Source organism: Panthera uncia (genome assembly GCF_023721935.1).
Source record: "Panthera uncia isolate 11264 chromosome B2 unlocalized genomic scaffold, Puncia_PCG_1.0 HiC_scaffold_24, whole genome shotgun sequence".
NCBI lineage: Eukaryota > Metazoa > Chordata > Mammalia > Carnivora > Felidae > Panthera > Panthera uncia.
Genome location: NW_026057580.1, coordinates 112,384,778 through 112,403,046, shown reverse-complemented (window position 1 = coordinate 112,403,046; position 18,269 = coordinate 112,384,778). Strand labels below are relative to the sequence as shown.

Below are 18,269 nucleotides of genomic sequence, written 5' to 3'. Positions count from 1 at the left end.
AGGGGATACGAATTTCAGAAAAGTAAGAACTTCAGTGAGTGGATTTACAACTCCATGGTGCTGAGGAAGATCATGAATTCTATAGCACATTCTTTAATGTGGCAAAATGGGAAAAACGTAAGACCCAGCATACTGCCATATCTGGGTTCAAATTCTCTCTTCAATTATGTTACCTTGGACATGTAACTTAATCTCTCTAGGCCTTAATTTCCTCATTTGTAAAACCAAGATGTTAATATCAAAACGAAATAAAACCACTCATCATATCAAAAGCCCATCAGCTCTGCCTGGTACCAACAATTGACATTTGTAGTAATTTGTATATTGTCACTTGAAACCTGTAAATAAAGCAGCTTTAGAACTTTGCGGAACTTAGCTTATCTGCACGTAGAGGTGTTTCTTTAACTACCTTTATAGAAATGTGAAAGTTAAACGAAATGTGGGTAAAATGGGTAGCACAGTGTGAAACAATGGTGGCTGTCCTCTTGGTTTAATGCCAGGGTGAAGCCCCTTTCCCTTCCAGGCTTTTCTGTTGTCACTTCCCTTGGTGGGGTGTAGAGTCTCTCTTCTGCTCCTTAGACTAATACTGCCAGGTTGCCCACACTTTCCAAGGGAAAGCCATTCAGCTGTGTCTTGTCTCTTTCCTGCCTCAATGTTCAGATTTCTAAAAGCCCCCTGAGGTCTTTGCAAACTCAAATGCACATTGTCGTCATTGTCCAGCACACCCTGTCCCCAGTCCTGTTCCCAGCTGTCAGCAGCAACAAGGTGCCTGGCTGCTGTCCCTCAGAGGAGGGTCTGACTCCCCTGGCGCTCCACCCCCCAGCCACATACACCCTCGTCAACATCTCAGATGCCCAAACTCACTCCCTTTCTGGAGCCTTTGAACTCTGCTCAGAAGCTGTCCGCCACCAAGCACGAGCCACTCACTCCTCCTCCCCTAGACAAAACCTACCCATGGCTCAGCTCTCCCTTTGGAAGGAGCCTTCCATCATCTCTGATTAGGCTGAGGATTCCCTGGAACTGGGCTCCGTAGGATTTCATTCCCACCAAATGACGAAGGCTTCCCTAAATGCCCCGTAGTGTCAGTGGTGGAAACTGAACACTTCCATCTTTGAAAACTGCTGAAGATGAACACCTGTTCCTCACTGCACACTTGAGAGGAGGCTATTTACCGCTCACCTGTCATTATTTATTTACCTACTTAAATTTAAAATGCATCATGTCTCTTACACGCCAGGCCCTGGGCTAGGAACTATCACAGACACACCCTTTCCAATCCCTAGAGCAATCCCTCTCGGAGGCATCACTCTCCATGTGCCAGTGGGGGAGGTGGAATTCAGAGAGGGTGAGCAAACCACCCAGGGCACCACAGCCTAAGGGGAGGAGCTTTTGGTGTAAACAGAATCAAAAGTCAGAGGAAAGGTCATCTGTGTGGTGGTGAGGAATTTGGCTTCTAGGTCGATATCATCTGGGTTGGTCCTACCTCAATGGCTACCTAACATCACCATCTTCCTCAAGCCTCTGTTTCACCATATGTAAAATGGGTACATAAGAGGGGGGCTAAGTGAGATATGTCTGCAAAGCATATAACTCCAAGCCTAGCGCATTATGCTCGATGAGGGATCAGTGTATTATTTTCATTACATATACATGTGTTCTTTATTAATTTAACAGTTACTGGGTGAATATATAATTCTATATCCATGGTGTAAGTGATGTGTTTGCATTTAAAATACTTTCAGAGACTTGCTTTAATAATGTTTGATTTGCATGTGTTTCTACGCAGGCAGCAGTAGGTATCATTTTCTGACTTGTGCTGAAATACTGGAACCCTCCATTGCGCGTATCTGTAAATACCAATGTACTTTATAAGCAAAATCAATCGCCAAATGTTTATAGGGTCAGGCAGTTAGATGTGAGGTACAAATATGGTTTAGAAGGAATTCTTACAATGGTGCTGAAGTTCTAGAAGCAAATACGACGTGGGAGGCCATAGAAAGAGTGAATTGTTGTTCACACTTCAGCTTTGATTTGGAGACACCTGTGAAAGAAAATAATCCTTTCCCAGTACTTACTGGTTATTTTATTTCCAGAAAACATGCTTGTTATTTTAGCCGAGGCAATTGCCTTGGCTTTCCTCTATGGTTTATGGTAAATGAACAGTGACACCTATTGGTTGAAGATGATAATATTTGTTTACTAGGAAAAGCTACCATTCTCGCTTAGCTGTGTATGTATGATCCCCAAAATAATGCCTAATGTTTTCATTTCAGGGGGCAAAGAGCCAACACCAGAGTTTGAAAGAAAAAAATCAAACCACATAGAGACAGATACATGAATATAGGCAAATTCACTTTCTGGTATGAAGATTGCTCTTTTCTCCTCCAAAATTGTGTGTGTGTGTGTGTGTGTGTGTGTGTGTGTTTTCCATAAAAATAGGCTCAACAGAACTGCTCCAAGTGGTTTAGTTCAAGTGCCAAGTAAAAATGTTGGCTGAGTCACCTGTTTTTCTTCTCTACATCGATTAAACAGATTGGCAGAGATTTCTCTACACTATTTGTCTAGCTCATTACATATTAATATTTCCAAAGTATATTTTCCCTCTCTGTAACTTTGTTATTCAAATATTTTTATTGACATGCAATGATCCCTTTTCAAGATGGCATCATCAACTTGACTGACAGTTTCATCCTGAAAGTTTTCGTTAGGATAATCAAGTTCAGAGAAGACAACACCATGCTGGCTGTAGGGCGGCGGCGGGGGCAGGGGGGTCACACTGTAATCTCATGTCTGGTGCCACAGAGCATGAAGAGTAGAGAAAGGATGGCCAGGGGGCTCAGACTCACCCAGGTCCAAATCCCCATGAAAAGCAAGTGAGGCAGGCTCCCTGGTGTCACTGTCACCGGGGGTGGGTCACTGACTCCAGCTCTAAAGCAAGCCCGGGCCTGGAATGCAAAGTAAGTCAGACTTCATTCCTCCAGCTCAGCTTTGCCTGGGGCCCTGCACTTGGGGAATTGTTGGACATTGTTGACTTACCAAAGCCTGTATTTTTGTCCAATTTCATTCCCCGTGTGTAGAGGTTAACGCCCAAGGCGGGCAGGAGGGATGAGTAATGGAAAGCCCAAATCTCTGACACCATGTTGTGAAAGCTATTACCTGAGTTTTCACATCTGTAAAAATGTCTGACTTGCAGGACGGTTAAAGTTACAGGAGACAGAAGATATGTTACCCCCAGCCCAGGGCCTGGTGAGTAACAAACACAGGCTCCTTTTTTCTTCCTCCTTATAAGACACAGATCTCATTCTCAGAGCTGTGTGGGAAGATAAATTTATACATTTTATGTCAGAAATTAAATAAGTGAAATATGGCCCTAAAGTCATTGGATCAGTGACCATCAAGAACCAGTCGCCTAAACTTTAGACCCACAGGCAAGTCCTATCCTCACTCTCGACCAGGGTCTAGAGAAAGCAATGGGCCATCAGCCCTCTAGGCTCATAGGAGTGAGCACAACCACACTTCACTCTTCTTCCTTGACTCTCTCCCCCCTCCAGGCTCTCTCCTCTGTCTTCCTTCTCTTTCTTGCTCACCCTATCCCACAGCCTTAACCACTTGCATACAGATGGCCTCCCACACCAAATCTTACATCCTGACCTCTCTGCAAAGCCTTCAATCCTCCATTTACAGGGCCTGCTGGACATCTAGACAGGGAGGTCCCAAGGAGAAAAGGCCTCTGGGCAGGACAGATGGGTGGTAAATGTAGGTATAACAGCGTTGACCCACCAGAGCAGTCATGGCACAAAATAATTGATCCAAGCCCTCAGCCAGCCCCGCCAGATGCTAAAAGGAGCTCTAAATCTCCAGGACTTGTCTAGAAGCAATTCGTCTTTTTTCTGCTTAGAAATACAGGTCATTCTTTTTTGCTTATGTTGATAAGATTAAGAGCTAATAGGCAGCATGTATTTTTTCCTATCTGACTGTTAGGAGCTCCTAAGGAAAGCTTGTCTCTTATGAAGCAGCAGGCACTGGTGGGCTTGGGTAGAGAGGAAGGGGTACTGAATAAGAGCATGTTTCAATTTCCGTCAGTCTGTCTCGGTTTGAATTTGGACACCAAGAGCGCCTGGCTGGTCACCAGAGTGACTTTGGGTGAGTGTTTAATGACTCTGGCCTCATTCATGCCTTGATTGAACAAATATGCATTGGGTGCCATCTGTGTTCTAGGTATTGGGGATGCATTAGTAACCAAAAGAAGCAAAGATCCTGGCCCTCATGACTTAACATCAGTCCAAGAACAAGAAGCCCCGTAAATAATTAAATTGTCCAGATGTTAATGCAGCATTGGCAAACTTTTTCTGTAAGGTTCAGATAGTAAATATTTTGGACTTGAGGCCACTGGTCTCTGTTGCACGACTCAACTCTTCCCTTGTCGTGTGAGAGCCGCCATAGCAAAACACAACGGAGTGTGTGGCTTTGCACCAATAAAAGGTTATAAAGTCCTAACTGCCCCTGTGTCGGAGCATGGCACTCACTATGAGAAGGGAAATGGTAGGCTGTGAGGAGAAGGGCCAAGCTAGGAAAGGCGGTTTCAGCATGGAGTCAGGTGATCACAATGAACTTCACTGAGAAGGTATGATTTGAGCAAAGATAGGATGGGGAGGGATTTAGCCGAGTGGGTATCTGTGGGTTCCAGGGCATTCCAAGCCAAGGGAGCAGCTAGGCTGAAGCCTGTGGCATCTTCTAGAACAGCAAGAATGGCAATGTGGCTAAAGTAGACAACACAGGGAGAAGGGAAGCAGGCAGGGGGACCAGCTAAGGACGTCTGTCTGTTACTGACAGAAATACAGAGATCTTGAGCAGGAGTGGTGGAATCGGACTTGACATTTGAAGAAAGCTGCTCCAGCTGCTGTCTGGGTCCAGGTCTAGAGGCGACAGTGGACTATCATGGTAGCTGAGCAAGGCGTGACCGTGGCTTAGAGCCCAGGGGAAGCAGCATTTCCCAAAGGATCAAATGCAGGGTGTGAGCGAAGAAGCATGAAGACACCTCCACGATCTTGAGGTTCCTCACCTGCAGCTGGAGACAATAATGGCACCACAGAATCTGAGGACTCGCTACATTGATTTACGTAACGTGCTCGTCCCAGGGCTTGCTGCTTAGTGAGAGCCCAATAGGCATTAGTATCATCATCATTGTCATTAATACCAAGTCTCTCAAACCTGGTGTGAGTGTCACCAAAATCACATACTATCTGTAGATCTTCAACTGGCTCATAATCTCTGCGATTCCACTCCCCACACCTAGAAAACAAGTTTAAGAAGAAAATGAGTAATGGGTATCTGGCTAGCTCAGTGAGTGGAACCTGAGGCTCTTGTTCTTGGGGTTGTGGGATTAAGTCCCACATTGGGTGTAACGGTTACTTAGAAATAAAGTTTTGAAGAAGAAGGAGGGGGAGGAGGTGGAGGAGGAGGAAGAGGAAGAAGAAGGGAAGAAGAAGGAGAAGGAGGAGGAGAAGAAGAGGAAGAAGAAGAAGGAGGAGTTGGAAGAGGAAGAAGAAAAAGAGTAAGCCTACCTACACAAATGGTTTCTGTGAGGAATGAAGACTTCCCTGGCACTGAGGAGGTGTCATTTGTGTGTGTGTGTGTGTGTGTGTGTGTCCTTTCAGGCATCGTTTTGTTGAGTTACTTAGCCACGCCCTTCCTGAGGTTTTCTGGGAGCCACCTGTCCCGCAGATGGACCACAGATCTTTGTCTTCCGGTTGCTCCGTGTTTGCTGCTCATTCACAGTAAGTCAGCCTGCACCTGCTGTGATGTGAAAAACAGATCACACGGTGACGGTGACTTCCGTGCCTCTGCACAATGGCCCTTCCCTCAGAGGAGCTGCCAACCGTGTTTAGGTCGAAGAAAGTAAATTGCTCACATGCCAACTCCTTTTCAAAAGAAACTTAATTTCCTGCAAATGATAAGAGTCCGTACTCAAAATGCAAACCCATTAATTTCCAGTCCAAGTATAATATAGTCTTTGCCGATGGAGGCGTCGTCATGTGGCTGGGCTCTGCCACCACCCTGCTGCACAGAGACCATCCTCTGGGGAGATGAATGTGCCTTTCATACCTCCTGAGCCTCGCCTGTCACCAGGGAGAGATTGCCCACTCCACGACAGAAGCCATAGTCACAGTAGGCGAAGCAGATAGGAAATACTGAGGAGAGCGCCGTTTGACAAGACAAAAGGCCAAATTACCTGACTTCTACTTTTTAAAACAAGTCTTAGTCCAAAAGCCAGAAGTTAATAAATAATTATGCAGCTAGTCTTTTAACTAAGATTTTCACACCCAGTTCTTTGCCTCAAAGAGGAGTTTGGAGAACATTTCAGAGGAGTATTTTGCTTTTCGGTGTGTTTGAGCAGAAGCTATGGATAGCTGCCCAGGACTGTCTCGGGCAGTCGGCACACTCGAACAGGACTCAGGTCAATGTAAACAGAATCTGGGAATCTCAGGACTAAAGACAGAGACATAGCCAGACCCTGAACACCGCAGGTGAGGCAGTCCCAGCCATGTGGAGAAGGGACGCGCCAGGTGCACGGCTATGATGTTTGGGAGAGAGTTCTGGAGAGAACCTCTTCTGTGAAGCGTGCAGAGACCCAGAACCTACTGTGGGGCCTCCGCCTGCTCCCGCAGCATTCTGGAGCAAAATGAACAGTGTGTGCTCCAGAGAGGCATTTAGGGCCCGGAAAGAGAGCCCTGCGGAGGGACATCTCACCGATACCCCACCCTCATTTGCCCTCCCCACCTGGCCCCTGACAAAGTGCCGCAGAGGGGCTAACTTTCCCTCCCTTATCTCTTCCTTTACCCTCCCTTTAGGGATCTGTCTCCTTTTCCTACCTCAGCCTCATTAGTTCCTCCCAGATTCCTCTGAAGACAGCAGGAGGGAGAGACAGGAGAGAGGGAGGGGTGCCTGCGGCCTACCTGCCTGCCTCATGCTGCAAATGCCTTCCTCTCTGGGCGGTTTGCCTTTTCACTACAAATTACACCCTGGAATCAACTTCCTCAGAGCTGGGGTGATTGGACGGCTCATGTGTCTGACATTACCCTTGTCCCCAGGAATGACACAGGTCTCCCTTCTCAGCCTGACTAACATGGATGCGATTGATGGAAAGCCACTACCCTCCGTGGCCCATCCATGTGGGGACCAACATGGCCCTGTCCTAGTGTGGACTTCCCTTGTCCGGCCCCTTCGTGCCAGCCCCACTGTCCAAGGTTTTCTCGCCACCCCCCCAGCCCCCCCTGTGCTGTACCTGAACCTGCCCGGTTCCCCCCCTCCCCCCCCCCCCCAAGCCCCCACTGGAACACCCCCACCTTGGGCTCCACCCAAGGAGCCCCAGCCTTCTGCAAATCATTCAGTTAACCTACGTTGATGTGCTGATGAATTGCTAAAACCATCATCCCCTTTACTACAATACGTATCTTTATGAATCTCCAGTGGCCTTTCTCCTAATGGAAGGAGACTTGAGCAGAGAAGGGGGAAGAGAAGGAGGGCAGGGCCCTGTCCGTGGGCCAGGGAAGGTCTGGCACAGACCTCCCAGGTCATCCTTTGGAGGCCCCCATGCAGGAGGCACAGCTGGTTTCCAAAAATGAAGGGCAACACTGCCCAATACGCAGTCCTCTCCTAAGGCCTTCTCAGAACCAGGCCTCCTGTGCTATTTAGATGTTTGGAAAAGGTAATGCAGTTTCCACAGGAGTCAGAACAAAGTTGAATCCTGAGATGTTCTAGTCCTGTAGTGTTGTGTGAGTGTGGTGAGTAGTGAGTGTTCTAGCCCATCCGACAAGACGCTGAGTGAGGCAGACACAGACGACAGATCACCATTCTATCTTTGTACAAATCACAGGAATGACATAGCTGTTGCTTAATAAGCATACATTGAATGAATGAATGAAGGAACGAATGCGTTCCCAGGCCACGAGCTACGCCACTTGAAGCTCTCGCAGACAGCCCCTACATTTACCTCTCTGGTTATGCTTGTTGCCATGGTGCCCAGACCCTCTTAAACAGGGTCTCTGGGGTCTCATCAACAAAACAGAGGTAATAAATCTGACCTCATGGTGAAAAGAGAGCTTACAAGCGTCCTTGAAAGACAGCAATGGTTTATATTATTGCTTACAGTATTAACTTATTGATCTGCACGGTAAAATCAGCTAAGGGGAGGCAGCATACGTGTGCGCTGCCTTCTTTCATGGGAGGAAATGGTTTCAGACGAAGAGGCCCCACCCGCCGGCCACCAGAATTTATGACCGCCATGAAGCCATCACACGGCCCCTCCTCCAATTCTTACGTGTGGGTGATAGATAAGTTGCTCTGTCTGGCTTTGGTGTAAGGAGTCTCAAATCCTTCTCAGGATGAAACATTCCATCACCTCCTTGATGAACTTTCTGTACTTGGTGCTCCTGGCATCTGGCATCTAGACCCCTCAGGTACCACGTTCATGAGACGAGGTGATATATCTCAAATGGCACTTCTTCCTGGTCCTCGCAGCTACCAAGTCCTCCTCCCCACCTTCCTGGTACCTCCTCAGCTCCGTCTGCTTCCTCGTAATCAACCGTGTGGCCCTGACGCGAGCCAGGGAGCCAGAGTGCAGGAAATTGCTCCCTGTTCCCATCTCGTTGAGGAGCATCTGGCCGGCTTGGACCCCAGTCTCCTTGGAGCATCAGCCCAGAAGCAGGGCATTAGGCAGCCACGAGTGCTGTGCGGGCTTGAAGGCTCAAACTGGCAGCCCACAGTTCACCCAGGGGCCCCTGGTCTTAGTGACCACGGCCGAGCACAGCTGATCATAGCTAGCGGGTCGTAGGTGCCTCTGCCAGGCCAGGACAGAGCTGACAAAGAAGTGGGTCTTACAGGCGAAAGCCGAACTTCGAACAGCAGCGACACTGGCCACCATTTCCAGACACATGACCAGAGGGGACCAGCAGGCCACCTACTCCAGAACAAGGGCTACCAGCTGCCACTTGGCCTGTGCCACTTACACAAACATTTGGGGCAGCCATGCCTCCATCAGACCCACACGCTGCCCCCAAGTGAGACACGCTCACTAATATTCACACACCCACTCACACTCACTCTCAGATTCCCTGCCCGTGTGCCTGCCCCAGACCTTCGCCACTCCTGGTACTGGATGCCAGACATCTTCTCCATCCTCTTCTTCGAGGATAGCCAGCACTCAAGGCGCCAAGTTGCTGACTCAGCAGGTGCACCGGAGCTCCGCGCCTACACCCATGATCCTTTTCATCCTGACCCAGGAGCCAAAAAGAACATTGGTGCCCGGCTTAGCACGTGAAGTCATGATCCACATAAGACAGAATTTAATCTTCCCGTTTCTAATACTCTCTGAAATATTTTTCAGTTCTGCTTCTCAGCTGAAAAGCAAGACAAGGGTAAACTTTATGAGAATGGATCTGCTACTTGGATTTATATAGATACATTGCAGTTCTATTGATCTAAGGGAACTGCAAGAAACTTGGTGATAAAAAAAAAAAAAAGCAAACTGCCTTCAAGAATGTGTGCTTCTTTAAGCAGGTCTGAAGGTGGCGGGGTAATGCGGATCAGATTGTGAAAGAGAACTAGGTTTGCAACACGTGATTTCAAATAGGGTTTTAAATTCTGATTCCACGGATTGCTATCTATTACAAAGTATCAAACCAAGGTTGGGGCTTGCTTTCATTTTTATAGTGACAGCCTTATGTGATTCCATGGAACCTTCTGGCAGTCTAAAAATATCCAGCAAGCACACAACTCTCCTTTGAACTGAAAAGCACTTCCAGAATGAAAGTCACTGTCTATGCTCCTGGAAATGTGCCACACCAAAAACTCTGGGTGCCTCCCCGCTTCGATGTATTTAGTAGTGTGGTGTGTGCCATTTGGTAATTTATTCTTGAAGATGCCACTCTGGGAGCCATACATTCATTATAACCTGGCACATTAGAGAACACATAATGGTCTAATAGTCCGAGAGATTTTCTGTCCAAAATGCTTGTAGTATTGAAGGCTATTCTCAACCACACAACCGCAGTGTTTGAAAAATTGACTTTTCCAATACGGCATCTGCAAGACTTGTTTATGAACCATGATGGGCAAGGCCTCTCCATTTTGGACTTCTTTTGCCATTTCTTAATACCGTATTTCAATAAAGCAAGGAAGGAGGCGTCGTGGTGAATTAGATCTGGAGTCTTTCTGAACCTCTGTGGATGATTCGAGTGATGTTTTGTGTGTACAAACATGCCATTTATGCTGTCATTATGCCAGAAGCATCCATGCAGTTCTCTCTTCCCTCTTCAGATCCTTCCTGTATTCAACATGCATCTGTCCACAGTGTTGCTGACCCTCTGACCGGTGTGGGGGCGGGGCGGGGGGGATGTCTGTGCTCATCAGCCCTCAGCCGTGTTGGTCCAGGAACAGTCCAGCCTATGAACTCACCCAAAATACCTTTGTCCCGAGGCACCTGGGTGGCTCATCAGTTAAGCGTCCTACTTCAGCTCAGGTTCAGATCTCACGGCTGGTGGGTTCCAGCCCCATGTCGGGCTCTGTGCTGACAGCTCAGAGCCTGGAGCTGCTTTGGATTCTGTGTCTCCTTCTTTCTCTGCCCCTCCTCCACTCACACTCTCTCTCTCTCTCTCTCTCTCAAAAATGAATAAACATTAAAAAAATTTAAATACTTTTGTCCAATGAAAACCGAAAGATGGTTGAGTATTACGAAAGCAATGCATGCTCATCATAAACATGTCAGAAAATTATAGAAACACTGAAGGGGAATAAAAAGAAAGCAACCACAATCCCGCATAGTCAGAGGTGGGGTTTTTGACTCACTGCTGTAGAAACCTTCTGGATGCCCTTCTCAGGCACACACACACACACACACATTTTTTAAACAGAAATGGGTCCGTACAGATGTGCTGTGTTAGCAGTTTTCTCCCCTTAACACACGTCACAAATATCTTTGCATTTCTCCACCGTGCTTAACGGTGACCTAACATCCATTCAGGAGGCCCTGGCATGGTTTATTTAAGTATTTATCCTACGAATAGTGACACTCTTCCTGTGGCCTCATTTTTCCTACATTTCTTACTTCTTTCTAGAAAGGATTCCTGGAACAGATTTGAGGGTCAGAGTATGTGCATGTTTTTAAGGCATGCAAACGTTTCCTCCTTTCCAAGAAGCACATCTTTATGGATTTTAACATTTCTGAATTCAGGCTAATGTTTTAAGTCAAAGTCAATGTGGATAATGGCAGTGGATTTTTTTTTCTTTCTTCTGTCAAGCTGTTATGCGATGGAAGGTGCTTTCTACAATTAGCGTCATCGTGGAATTAAGCCACCCAGGGTGTGAAGTCACCTCCCAGAAAACAGTGGTGCCATGAGTGGCCTTCCTGCACTCAGAGGGGCTGGTGACTTCCCCACCCCTGTCCTCTCTCACCTTTGCCAGACGATAAGCACTGTTATTTCTTGTTCATCAGGCCAGCACATTTCTGTATTTATGCCTCACTCATAATTTGTTACAATTACTGTGTCTTGTGATAATTGTAATAATTTTGGCATGACTTTGAGTTTCCATGCAAAAAATTGTGAAATCATATTTATGAAAACATGAAGAAATTTTAATGACAGATATAGCATACTCATTATAGAACCTTTGAAGTTAATATCATTTATGTTAAATTAGTCTTGGGGTGCCTGGGTGGCTCAGTCGGTTAAGCGTCCGACTCTTGATTTCGGCTCAAGTCGTGATCTCACAGTTCGTGGGTTCGAGCCCTGAATGAGGCTTGGTGCTGATAATGCAGAGCCTGCTTGGGATTCTGTCTCCCTCTCTCTCTGCCCCTCCCTGCTCATGCTTTCTCTCTCTCAAAATAAATAAATAAATACTTTAAAATTTTTAATTTTCAATTAATCTTAATCTTAAAATTAAATCCCAAATTCCTCTAAAGTTCTATTTTATTAAAAAATATCAAACAAACCTAAAGCCTTGCTTGGCCAGTACACATAATGTCTCCAACACAGTGCAGAGTTTTGCACTCACCTGTAAGTGCCCGAACATTCTTCCTTAGTTCCAGCTGCATTCCCACATTCTTTGGAGATGATGTAATTGTGTTGACACCATGGTTCATTGCCTGAGGAGTGATTACAAATTTGTAAATTCCAAATTGTGGTGATGGCATTGCACAGATTGGCAGAAGCACGTTGTACTTGCATTTCAACATTGCTGATCCCTGAACCCGGAGGGAGAAGAATCCATCTCATGTGAGCGGAATGGAAATTACTGGGGATAAAGGAGTTTGGAAATTGCTGATTGAAAGTCAATGTATTGCCATTAGCCTAACAGGCATTCCGTTTGAGCTAATACCGACTGAGAAGCCACTTTGTCATGATGTGGAAGGCACTACTCAAACATGGCTCAGGTCACAGATCAGAAGAGCAGACTAAGATGTTCCCATCAAGTCACAGTGATTGAAGCATTAAATCTGACATCTCGCTCCAAGAGAAGAACTTGGAAGCCGCCCACCCTACGGTTTTGATGGATTTGAGAAATCGCAAAAATGTGAAGCTTCCTTTCAGAAAGCACCAAATTAAACTTTATAACATAAAATAAAATAGAAAATTAGACACTAAATGGGAAGATTTCATTGTAAATGCCAGAATTGTGTCAAATCAAATCACAGATATTTATGAGGAAAAAATTAAATCAAGGGGTCGTAAGGGTCATTCCTGTACACAGACAGTTCATTAGCTTCTTTAGTTAGTGGGTTTATTACCAACATGAACCTTATTTTAATTCTTGAGACTAACTTATCCTCCTTCAGCAAAATAAAGTGTATTTTTCAAAACTCATAGGATCAAAAGTCCACTTTAAAAAATCCAATCTTGTAACTGCCATATTGAAAGCAACAGGTGTAGATTTGCGGCTTATCGTATGCCTGGTCCCCTGTTGTCGCTAAACACTCGACAGCTAAATTACCCCACAGGACGTGAAACTCGGAACATGAGCCTGCCTGGCTGTGAGCCCTCAAGGGCCCTTGGTTCCAGCGCACATTCCAGAACCCGGCCGTAGACACTGATCGTGGGGGACCCGCTTCACACTAAAGTCCCGTGGCAAATTCACCTGCCACAAACAAACAGCAATCTGGAAAAAGAGGTACATGATCACAGGGCAACAAATGGCAATTAAAGTCCTTTTCCCCCCAAACCCCACCGTAAATCTTGTCATTGTGTGACCAAGTCCGTTTCACCCTTAGCGGCTGATTCTTGGACTGTAGTAACTACAGATCTGTGAGATGCCTGGGGACGTAAATCAGTATTCTGGGCAAAGAGCCTTCGAGCTGAAGGAGCTGGTAAGAAGCAACTTTATCATTTAGTCAGTCTTGCTGCCTTCGATGAAAATAAAAAATAATAAACCTATGTCAAACCATCCGAATAGAAGAATCAGTTCCTTTAAAAAGAAAAGAAAAAAAAAAAAAAAGAATCCAAGGAGGAGATTATACTTTTCTGCTGGAAAGCCAGCCTCGTAAATACAACCTTGCACTCTTACAGTTTTCAGGAGTCTGTTGCTGCTGACTGAAAGAGGAGGGTGTCAGGTTTTGCAGAACAATAAAGGAGAAGGTGTGGCCATCCGCGCCTTTCCGTGGCTTGTTTGGAATGAGCATCTCACTGCTTAGACGCAGCGCCTGCTAATGAAGGAATTTTGCTGCGACTCATGTCGTCTGCAGGGAGTAATACACACCGTGGTAGGTTTCTCTACAGGAAAGCCTTTCTGAACACGGAGTCATAGAAATGTATAATTACAGGTCATGGAAACGGGGAAACCTTGGTGTATTTTGTTATCTTAATTCTGGATCTCAACTAATTGGCTGAGGCCGTCGGGGTCGCTGAGACAGGAAACCATATTCAAGCTTAGTTTGTAGGACTGTCCTATTCTCGTCTCACTTAATCCAGTTTGCCCTTCAAGCCTGGAAGTGTCACCCAGGCTGGGGAGTTTGGCCAGACTCCTGGAGGGAGCAAACCACTCCCTAGTCTGTGGCGGTCTATAGTGCACTTGTCTGAGTCGGTCTCTGTTCTCTCTTCACCTGCCCCCTTGCGTCACCCTCTATTACGCATACAGGGCCAAATGCTGGGGTTAGCGGCACTCAAGACGCACGGGTGGGCATTGCTACGTCCCCACCCTCAAGAAACTTGGGTCTGGAGGGTATGACGGATAAGGACACACCCAGCACAGGTGAGGGGAATGAGGTTAGGGTGAGATTCGGACTGGTGAGCATGCCAGGAGAGCAGCAAACCCAGGCTAGAGGTAAGGGAAGTCTGTCCAAAGTAAGTTCCTAGTTGAGAATCAAAGTCCCACTATTACGGGTTAGCTGGGCAAGGGAGGGCCGCGGGGGGACACTCACGAGGAGAAGCCGTGACTGTGGCTCTGCAGAGACCCAGCCTCCCAGAGGCCTGCCGGCCCTTTTCTCTGCGCCCTTTCCGTGGGTCCCACACTGCCCAGTGTGGCACAGTCTCCCAGAAAATGCTCTTAGAATGGACGAGTGATTTCATTCAAGCCAACAACCGACCCGGTGAACAGTCTGCCTTCCCTCCACAGGATCATAGCAAAGGTTCCTTTATGAGCTATTAGCCTCTTGAAAATTTGATTCTACTTACAGACAGAACTAGAATTTCAAATAATAAGGTATTAGATCATTATAATCACCCCTAAAAATACTCACTAAATGTCCATTATGCTCGGCATCATCCAAAGTGTTGGGCAATTTTTTTTTAAATACAGAATAATATTTGTCCCAACATGAGTAAGAATGGCCGAAGAAACGGGGTGCCTTTCCACTGTAAAGATGATGGATCCGCTCTGCTGTGGCCCCAAGGCTCTAACATTCTCCACCACCAAATCCACAGGGAGGAGAGGGGCGCCCAAAGGGAACGGTTGACGCTTCTCCATTCATTGTTATTCGGCTTAATGAAGGTCTCTTGTGCTTTGGGACAAAAAGCCACCAGTAAAGAGGCAGCAACGTCGATGACATTTCATTTCTGTCCCCTGCAATCTGCTGTTATCTTAGCAGCCCTGAGACTCGGGAGTCTAGCAGTTGATCTTTCGCTGCACTTAATTAGCTTTTTTCTACTTCCTTAGCAAAGCAATAAAATCAGGAGGAAAAAAAAAAAAAAAACTTAGAAGGGAGAGAGTCCTGTAAGTCTGGGTTTGATTTTACACTTGAGTCAGACACTGCAAGGTGTGTGTTGCTGAGAGATAACATTTCTCAGGTCCCCGAAGGCCCTTGGCTTGGCTTCCGCTCGAAACCCCCCATAGGCCGGCGTTATCTTATGCTAACACTTGTCCTGAGTTGTCTTTGCCCCACCTTGATGGAAGACAGGGATGCCTGCTCCTCCACTCCGTGGGGACCAGCTCTCTAAGTGTTGTGAGCTCTCACCATTGTCTGATGGTCAGGGCGCAGATACCTATCAGGGGACGATAACGTGGGAAATGTTCCCGCCACGATCATGCGCCCAGGCTGCGAACTTTCTCGAAGAGGTGTTGAGAACATAAACAGAAGTGTTAAGTGGCTTAGCTCCATGGAGACTGGCGTGTGAATGAACATCCAGATCCTTCTTCTCCGTCCCTCCTCGTAAGCTTCGAGCTGGAATAGTCGTAAATAATGATTTAGGCCAGGAGTCCTGGGGCAGAGAACACCCGAGGTCCAGTAGAACCTTAAATAGGGGACAGCTGGCCTCCAAGATCCAAATAGCACACCAGGACTGCACGTAATGACTCACACATGGAAAGGATCGGAGTGCCTGAGATTTGTTTCAGCCTCTGTCATTAGTGTGTGCAAACTTCAAGGGTGAAATTCAAGTCATGATTCTAACTTTCAAAATACATTCTTTTTTTTTTTAATTCAGGTTAATTGACATAGAACATTATATTAGTTTCAGGTGTACAACATAATGATTTCATGTTTGTATATGGGACCCAATGATCACCAAGTAAGTCTAGTTAACATCCATCACCACATATAGTTACAAAAAAATGTTTTTGCCCCTACTGATGAGGACTTCTAAGATCTACCGTCTCAGGGACTTTCAAATACGCACACCGTATTATTAACTGTTAGGTCACCAGGCCGCATATTATATCCCCCTGACTTATTTATTTTATAACTGGAAGCTTGTACCTACCATGAACTCTTTGGTGCTGTGGGGTCACTGGCCCTTTACTTAACTCACCAGGATCTGTCTAAACTATGACAAATGAAAGTCCTCTTGCTAAAATCATGTGGGACTGAGGCTTCTCCACGCAGGGCTCCAGCTTGATACTTCACACATAAAAGCAAATGTCCTTGGGGGGCCTGGAGGGCTCAGTCGGTTGAGCATCCAACTTTGGCTCAGGTCATGATCTCACGGTTTGTGAGTTCAAGCCCCACGTCGGGCTCTGTGCTGACGGCTGGGAGCCTGGAGCCTGCTGTGGATTCTGTGTCTCCCTCTCTCTCTGCCCCTCCCCCACTCGTGCTCTGTCTTTCTCTCAAAAATAAATAAACATTAAAAAAAATTTAAAAATAAAAAAGCAAATGTCCTTCACGCAAATCCTGTGTTTGGCTAACTTATAAGACTCGAACAATCCCGGGTCAAACTAACATAACTAGAATTGCAGGTGTCTGTGACTTTCTATTTGTTCAGTTCATCACGTGATATCACTTAAGTGAAGGATGGCATCACAGACTCAGAAACGGTTGTTGGTGCCCAAGTCAGATCGGCAGCCTGTGCGGTGATTGATGGTGGGATGCTATCTGCCCCTGGTATGCAATCTGACAGGGTGAGCAGGCAGGTAAAGCAGGCGCCCGTGACACCAGGAAAGTCAGCGATAACTTGGGTCAGTACTGATCTTCGGGCTTTCTTTAAACAAGTAACTCACAGTGTGTGACAGGGAGATTATCACCAGAGACAGTTACACCTCGTTCTTCTTTAACTGATTTTCTGTTTCTGTAGGTTCTTTCTTACATCATAATGCAAAGCCAGTCTTCCAAGGTCAAGAATAAAGAGCATCCCTCAGTAGAAAAAATATATGAATTTTGGGGCACCTGGGGTGGTTCAGTTGGTTAAGCGTCCGACTTCGGCTCAGATCATGATATCGCAGTCTGTGAGTTCGAACCTCGCATCGGGTTCTGTGCTGACGGCTCGGAGCCTGGAGCCTACCTCAGATTCTGTGTCTCCCTCTCTCTGCCCCTCCCCTGCTCATGCTCTGTCTCTGTCTCTCTCTCTCTCTCTCTCAAAAATAATGTTTTAAAAAAAATTTTTAAAGAAAAAATTATATGAATTTCTTTCCATGAACCCTCTTCATTTTCTTATCTTCTCCTTGTCCCCCACCTCACCTTGCCTTGCTTATGTAGACCATGTTGAAGGTGTTCTGCTGTTTTGGTTCTGTTGTTCCTGAACTGACCGTCTACGTCATCATCAGTAGCCCTCAGCCTAGAAAGTTCGAAAGCGTCACGGTCCAGCGTGGTAGCGGCCAGCCACGTGTGGCAGCCAAGCACCTGGAAGGCAGCTGGTCCAGACTGAGATGCAAAATGACTATAGAAAACCCACCAGATTCCAAAGACTTGGTGAAAACAAAAAACGGAAAATAACAACACTTTTTATATTGCTAATGTGTTGAAAATACTCTTTAGGATATATTGGGTTAAATATTTATTTCACCTGTTTCTTTTGTACCTTTTCATGTGTCTACAAGCACATATAAAATTACTCCTGGGGCACCTGGGTGGCTCAGTCAGTTAAGCGTACATCTCTTGGTTTCAGCTCAGGTCATGATCTCACGGTTCATGAGTTAGAACCCTGTGTCAGGCTCTGTGCTGACAGTGCAGGGCCTGCTTGGAATTCTCCGTCTCCCTCTCTCTCTGCTCCTCCCCCGCCGGCTCTAGCTCTGTCAAAGAAATGAATAAATAAACTTTAAAAATAAAGCTCGATCCCACGACCATGAGATCACAACCGGAGCCAAAATCAAGAGTCAGACGCTTAACCAATTGAGCCACCCGGGTGCCCCCGGACTGTGTCCTTTTGCCAGTGGTTTCAGAATTAAAGAGACGAAAACGCTGCAGAATTCCACTGGGAGATTCAATTCCAGCTGGGGTTTAGTGGTAACGCATTCACAGTATCAAACACTGATTTTCTAAATGAGTGTTTTTTTTCCCACCACCCACTCCTGACCTCGTACACGGCTGTGCTGTGGCTTCCAGCTCCCCGGGCCCCCAGCCCGGCTCAGTC

At 46.4% G+C, this 18,269-nt stretch overlaps 1 protein-coding gene and 1 long non-coding RNA gene across 2 annotated transcripts in view; both read left to right on the top strand.

Annotated features, from left to right (window-relative positions):
- Window positions 1-18,269, top strand: part of PRKN (parkin RBR E3 ubiquitin protein ligase) — a 1,335,825-nt gene that overhangs the window by 1,266,461 nt on the left and 51,095 nt on the right. The window lies entirely within an intron of this gene.
- LOC125938091 (uncharacterized) lies at window positions 15,472-17,649 on the top strand. The gene is made up of 2 exons (XR_007462607.1): window positions 15,472-17,145; window positions 17,396-17,649. It is a non-coding gene; the product is annotated as an uncharacterized LOC125938091 (long non-coding RNA).